The sequence below is a fragment of the Oncorhynchus clarkii genome, chromosome 10 (genome assembly GCF_045791955.1).
Source record: "Oncorhynchus clarkii lewisi isolate Uvic-CL-2024 chromosome 10, UVic_Ocla_1.0, whole genome shotgun sequence".
NCBI classification, from domain to species: Eukaryota; Metazoa; Chordata; class Actinopteri; order Salmoniformes; family Salmonidae; genus Oncorhynchus; species Oncorhynchus clarkii.
In genome coordinates, this window is record NC_092156.1 from 27,577,577 (window position 1) to 27,585,601 (window position 8,025).

Consider the following 8,025-nt stretch of genomic DNA (forward strand, 5'->3'; position numbering starts at 1 on the left):
CACAGTAATATTTCTCATAAAAACTGGAAGAGAAGCAGTTAAAAATATTTTCTGCAGTGGGCTAAATCAGGGTCACACAGAGTGATTCTTGGTAGTCTTAAACAAATCTACTTTGAAACAAAAGTATACACTTCACACACATGGTTAAGGCATTTAAAAAAAGAAGATACCTGTACAATGTCAGATATAGAGTTAAAATGTATTTCATTTTGAGTTTGCACCAAAGACTGAAATATAACAAAACTGTTTGACATAGAAACACTGGATTTTCGTCTGTAAAAAAATAAACATGATTAATTATGAAATTCTGAAAAATATTAATAACATTCCGCCCATGAGGCCTAAGAGGGCACTTTTGGTCATTGACATCAAGAAAACGCTACTCTCTCATCAACCCTCAACCAGGAAAGACTGGCATACATCTTGTTGATGTTAGTTCTGTAGGTGCAGTTAAGGGCAAGGTGTGCTGTTCTATTTTGAGCCAGCTGCAGGTCTTTCTGTGCTGGACCATACCATATTACAGGACAGTAATCAAGATAGGACAACACCAGAACCTGAACAACTAGTACAGTTGATTTTTGTGTCAAAAATGCTATCATATTTTTATAACAGACATACCCCTCCCCATCTTCACAACTTCACCATGATATTGAATATGTCTTGACCATGATAATTGACCATTGTTGTGTCTGTGACTATAATTAAATGTGACTTTAATGATAGTCTATTATTTTATAAAATCAATTCTATATGCGTAATTATTATTACATGATTAAACTAATCATGTAAACTTTATTTAACTAGGAAGTCGAGGCACCACGGGAAAAATGTTTATAGAGTTTCTATTTCCCAAATCGACTCCAGATATTTTCATATCAAAACAGCCACTTATTAATGAATTCTAATTCTGAATTAATGAAATCTAACAATACAGCTCCAACTATAATTTTATTATCCATTTATTTTAACCAACCATCTGTCATCTGAGTCAATGCAGTACATACACTACCGTTCAAAAGTTTGGGGTCACTTAGAAATGTCCTTGTTTTTGAAAGAAAAGCTCATTTTTTGTCGATTAAAATAACATCAAATTGATCAGAAATACAGTGTAGACATTGTTAATGTTGTAAATTACTATTGTAGCTGGAAACGGATGATTTTTAATGGAATATCTACACAGGCGTACAGAGGCCTATTATCAGCAACCATCACTCCTGTGTTCCAATGGCACGTTGTGTTAGCTAATCGAAGTTTATCATTTTAAAAGGCTAATTGATCATTAGAAAACCCTTTTGCAGTTATGATAGCACAGCTGAAAACTGTTGTTCTGATTAAAGAAGCAATAAAACTGGCCTTCTTTAGACTAGTTGAGTATCTGGAGCATCAGCATTTATAGTTTCGATTACAGCCTCAAAATTTTCAGAAACAAATACCTTTCTTCTGAAACTCGTCAGTCTATTCTTGTTCTGAGAAATGAAGGCTATTCTATGCGAGAAATTGCCAAGAAACTGAAGATCTCGTACAATGCTGTCTACTAGTCCCTTCACAGAACAGAGCAAACTGGCCCTAACCAGAATAGAAAGAGGAGTAGGAGGCCCCGGTGCAGAACTGAGCAAGAGGACAAGTACATTAGAGTTTGAGAAACAGACGCCTCACAAGTCCTCAACTGGCAGCTTCATTAAATAGTACTTGCAAAATGCCAGTATACATTTTGAAAGTCAGTAGTGAACTTGTTCTCTGAAAAATAGCATTGTATTTGGTCAAACACAATTCTCTCCATCAGTTTACTAAGAACAGGCAGCAATATGGTAGCAAAGAGAAAGAGGATGTATTGCAATGGTTTCATGGAAATATCTGTATTTGTTTAATGTAAAGTGCAGCCTATGCATGCAAATGGGAGACTGAATTGCATTGAAGGGAGCTGGTAGAGAAAGGAAAGAGTCAGAGTGTGAGACTGACATGGCAGCATGTATTTGCATGGGGCCTCTGAGTTGGAGAGTGACGGGGGAATGTGATAGGAAAACAAATGTGTGCTGATAGCTTTTGCATGGCACTAACTCACATCAAGACATCTCAGAGAGAGGAGAGAACGAAAATATAGAAAATAGCAGAAATAGAGGATAGACAAGGTGAAATGACAGAGTGGACAGCTCACGTCCCTGGGCAGTATTTAAGGTTAGACAGATGCACGCATTCACGCACACACACACACACACACACACACACACACACACACACACACACACACACACACACACACACACACACACACACACACACACACACACACACAAACCCATTGACACCTGAGATGAGGCTAAGATGAGCAGGGCTGAGCTGAACCCTAACCTCTGACCTTGACCACAGCCGGTGGGAAGATTCTCCCTTCCTGTCCCTGGTTCCCACCGGGAGTCCTGACCCACCGGAACACGGTCCTTTTCTCCCTACGGGCCCACTATTACCTCCTCCAAACACATGCACACAAACACTAGTCCATCTCATCCCATCCTCCAGTCATAACCCATAAATCAATTAATCAAATTCATTCATAATTGAATCAATAACCTATCTCATCCCTCATACTCCTTACTAACCACTACTCCCCAGTCTCTGTTCCAATCCACACCTACTGAAATCCCTCCCATCCGCTCCCCATAGCAATCAACCCCTAACTCCTCTTACCCACTTCTTCTCCTCTACTCCTCTGACATCCCGGCCCCCTCTTCCTAAGAAGGATGACACCATTAATTAGAGCCCACCACGTCGCTCACGTGTTCAGGCAAGGCTCAATGTCTACAACAGTGACCAAGGGACGGTTGACTGAGCCCCAGCTCACCCACGCCTTTGTATTCTGTTTTGGGGTTCTTGCAGGACAGTCACTGGGCTTTAAACTAGCCTCTCAGTCGGCTCTTTGTGCCGAGCCGCTACACCATTTCACGACCATTCATTTCACGATCATTGAGGAACTGGAACACCCCCTGAGGTACGAAACTTGGACTGGGGACCTGGTTGCTGCAGCTGATGGAATTGTCTTCCTCTGTTTGTTGTTGTAAGGAGACACAAGGAGGGTTTTGGAGGGAGAGTTGCAGAGGAAACAAAGAGTCCTTCAAAGACGACAAAGTGATGGCGTGTCAATGTGGCTGTGATTTTGTTTGTTGAATAAATTAACCAGACAGTGACATTGGAGGAGTCAGGAGGAAGATAGGCTCTCTTAAGTGTTGTTAACCAGGCCCTTTTTTTCCCAGATGGTGGATGAGGGAGAACAAACATTTTTTAAACGGTGAAAGTGTTTTTCGTAGAATTTGACACACTGGTTTTGGAATCTTGGCACAATCAAATTTGTGGGAGAAAATGTCAACATCTCATTTGAGAAAAAAAAAAAGTATCCTAAAGTTTATAGTATTTAACAATTCTGTGGCCCATGTTTTTACAGGCATACTACCTCTGTGAGCCCCCTTTGTGACACACGTCTCTCTGTCTCTCTCTCTCACGAACACATGCACACACGGACTTACACACACACACCGAGTGAGGGAGAAAGAAAGAAAAAAAAGAAAGAGTGTAGCTTGTGAGACTTCCCCAAGCAATGTAATGAAAGCTAAAAAGCGACAAAAGCTTGTAGCATGACATGTGGAACAACTTTGGTCTCGGAGACTGTGACAGAGAATGCAAAACTGTTCCCTGAATCGCGTGTTCAAAAATGGGCTATGTATATTTGGGTCCTGTTGGTGGCTAGCCTTCTGGGACTGGCTCGTTTGTTTAGACTGGAGGCAGTAATAATGTGGTGGAGAACAACCTAGGAGACTAGCCAGGAATGTGGCCCATAGCACTCCTCAGGCCCCATCAAAGCCTTGCTGCACCTCTTCCTCCCAGCCCAGGACACTACTGTCCTTCTCAGGAGGGTCCCACGACTTCTCTCTCCTCATCCCCCTCTCTCCGCTTTCTCACTCCCTCCATCCCTCCACCCACAGACAAGAAAGGGGGACTTTTCTAGGCCTTCTCCTTCCTTTCTCCTCCTTCCCAGGCCGAGCTAGAACAATGAGGAACAGTGTGGGATGAATCCAGGGAGCTCGCCTCTGGCTACCAACATCCTGGACTTCCTCCCCTCTCACCTTTTAATTGGTCACACTGCCTGGTGCTGTGTGATGCCTCTGTATTCCACCCAGTGGCATTGGTTGTGCTAGGCTGGGACCTCTTAGCCTCCAGACAGAGGGGCTCCTGTACTGGGCGTGCTGGGCTTTCCATGATGGAGCCTTGCTAGTTACTTACCTGTCTGTCTGCATGGCTAGTTATTATTGCTATTGTGCAGTATGGGTTCATATATAAATGTTAAGGGGGAAAAATATGAATTAGGCGTATTGTTGTAAATGCTTGAACATTTATCTCTCTCTCTCTCCTTTCTCTCACCTCTCTCTTTCTATCTGTCATCTCTCCCCGTCTTTCCCTCCCCCCCTTCAATCTCATTCTCCCAACCCTCACCCCCCCATCCCATCCCCCCTCTCTGGTGTAGTTGGCCCATGGTGCTGTGTGGTCAGGTCGCTGAGCTCAGCTTGTCCCCGACAGCTTGACTCCCCCGGTCACAAGGGCTCTCCCAACAGCACCAGTCTCAACTCTGGGAGACTGACTGGGGGAGGTGGATGGGTGACGTGTGTGTGTGTGTGTGTGTGTGTGTGTGTGTGTGTGTGTGTGTGTGTGTGTGTGTGTGTGTGTGTGTGTGTGTGTGTGTGTGTGTGTGTGTGTGTGTGTGTGTGTGTGTGTGAGACCTGGATTGCCACGACAGCTGGGTCTTCAGAAGCGGCAGATTAAAGTAAAAACAATGAGGTAGAACAAACATGTCTCCCTGAGAGGAGGGAAACAGACAGGGCTTTCTCTTTCCCAGAGATCTCAAACAAACAAAGAAAACAACCTGATCACACAGTCATGTACACATACACACACAGCCTACCTGTCCTTGTCTTTCCATTCAGGCAGAAGAACTGTCACCTCTCGTCCTTGACTGCACCACCAACAGACCACCATCGGACCCCCACTCACACCCACCTCGGCTGCCACTCCCTGTGCAGAGGCTGAGCTGGGCCTTCTGGAGAAATGGAGACTGGGCTGTTTTTTTGGGCTGTTTGTTTGCCCAGATCTGTGTGTGTGATAGTGATTGATTGAGTGAGTGAGGGAGTCACTTACTTTGGCAATGTTAACATAAATTCAGCAAAAAAAGAAATGTCCCTTTTTCAGGACCCTGCCTTTCAAAGACAAAAATCAAAATAACTTCACAGATCTTCATTGTAAAGGCTTTAAACACTGTTTCCCATGCTTGTTCAATGAACCATAAACAATTCATGAACATGCACCTGTGGAACGGTAGGCAATTAAGGTCACAGTTATTAAAACTTAGGACACTACAGAGGCCTTTCTACTGACTCTGAAAAACACCAAAAGAAAGATGCCCAGGGTCCCTGCTCATCTGTGTGAACGTGCCTTGAGGGCTGCAGATGTGGCCAGGGCAATAAATTGCAGGCCTTACAGGCCTGTTGTAAGGCAGGTCCTCACCAGACATCACCGGCAACAATGTTGCCTATGGGCACAAGCCCACCATCACTGGACCAGACAGGACTGGCAAAAGTGCTCTTCACTGACGAGTCGCGGTTTTGTCTCACCAGGGGTGATGGTCGGATTCGCGTTTATCGTCGAAAGAATGAGCGTTACACCGAGGCCTGTACTCTGGAGCGGGATCGATTTGGAGGTGGAGGTTCCGTCATGGTCTGGGGCGGTGTGTCACAGCATCATCAGACTGAGCTTGTTGTCATTGCAGGCCATATTAACGCTGTGTATTACAGGGAAGACATCCTCTTTACTCATGTGGTACCCTTCCTGCAGGCTCCTCCTAACATGACCATCCAGTATGACAATGTCACCAGCCAAACTGCTCGTTATGTGTGTGATTTTCTGCAAGACAGGAATGTCAGTGTTCTGCCATGGCCAGTGAAGAGCCCGGATCTCAATCCCATTGAGCACGTCTGGGACCTGTTGGATCGGAGGGTGAGGGCTAGGGCCATTCCCCCCAGAAATGTCCGGGGAACTTGCAGGTGCCTTGGTGGAAGAGTGGGGTAACATCTCACAGCAAGAACTGGTAAATCTGTTGCAGTCCATGAGGAGGAGATGCACTGCAGTACTTACAGTTTTTCTCAATTGCTAAAACACAATTTCTGAAACCTTGCTGTAATTCTTGTCCTTTGTCTCTGTGATACTGTAATTCTTGTCCTTTGTCTCTGTGATACTGTAATTCTTGTCCTTTGTCTCTGTGATACTGTAATTCTTGTTCTTTGTCTCTGTGATACTGTAATTCTTGTTCTTTGTCTCTGTGATACTGTAATTATTGTTCTTTGTTGATATGAACCTGCAACCAGTCAAAATCTATTGAGCAGTCAGTATTGTTACAGTTTTTTCCAACTGCTTACACACAAAATCTTTTCATGTCACACGATTTTTGAAACCTCTCACTCAAAGTGCAAAACAACACAACAAATATCCAAAACCATAAGCTATTTCTCAGCCTTTGACTCAGTTGTCAATTGCATAAAACACTTTTTTCAAAACACTACACACAATTCTCTACCTAAAACACAAAAATCTAACAGAAAGTCACTTGCTTTCCTTTTCCAAACACAACCAATCAAAATGCTACACTTATTCACCAGGTCACACACACACTCCTCACATGTGCAAACACTAATAGCTTAACTGATCACTAACCAATCACTGCTTTACTGTAGTATTGGCCTATAAACAGGTCAAAGGTCAGATTACCTGTTTTGACCAATGGATGCCAACCATGGACAGAGAGCAGTAGGAGGGAGAGGAAGAGGAAGAAGAGGACGAGGGCAAAGAAAAGAAGGAAGGAGAGCCATCTCTGATGAGATTAGGGCAACACTTGTTGATCATGTGATCAACCACGGTTTGACCATGAGAGAGGCTGGACTGAGAGTCGAGCCCAACTTGAGTCGATTTACAGTGGCGTCCATAATTCTAACCTTCAGAAATGAGAACAGGTATGCAACTATATAATGACTATTTTTAGCATTACAGTAATGTACTGTAAAATGCGTATGACTGCATAGTATTGCATAAACATTTGTAACTCTAAGCCATCCATTTACTGAACTGCATTGAATGAATGAGGTTGGTTATCATGCTGTACTACATTTTTTTGTACATCGTTTACAGTTCCTATGCTGAACACATACTGTGTTTGAATTCTGTACAGAGTAGAAAGGCAAAGACATCATGGAGGACGAGGACGCTTGTTTACAGATGTACAAGAGACTGCAATTATAAATATGGTTTTGGCCAACAATGCAATTAGGATTCGAGAGATACAGTGCCTTGCGAAAGTATTCGGCCCCCTTGAACTTTGCGACCTTTTGCCACATTTCAGGCTTCAAACATAAAGATATAAAACTGTATTTTTTTGTGAAGAATCAACAACAAGTGGGACACAATCATGAAGTGGAACAACATTTATTGGATATTTCAAACTTTTTTAACAAATCAAAAACTGAAAAATTGGGCGTGCAAAATTATTCAGCCCCCTTAAGTTAATACTTTGTAGCGCCACCTTTTGCTGCGATTACAGCTGTAAGTCGCTTGGGGTATGTCTCTATGAGTTTTGCACATCGAGAGACTGAATTTTTTCCCATTCCTTCTTGCAAAACAGCTCGAGCTCAGTGAGGTTGGATGGAGAGCATTTGTGAACAGCAGTTTTCAGTTCTTTCCACAGATTCTCGATTGGATTCAGGTCTGGACTTTGACTTGGCCATTCTAACACCTGGATATGTTTATTTTTTAACCATTCCATTGTAGATTTTGCTTTATGTTTTGGATCATTGTCTTGTTGGAAGACAAATCTCCATCCCAGTCTCAGGTCTTTTGCAGACTCCATCAGGTTTTCTTCCAGAATGGTCCTGTATTTGGCTCCATCCATCTTCCCATCAATTTTAACCATCTTCCCTGTCCCTGCTGAAGAAAAGCAGG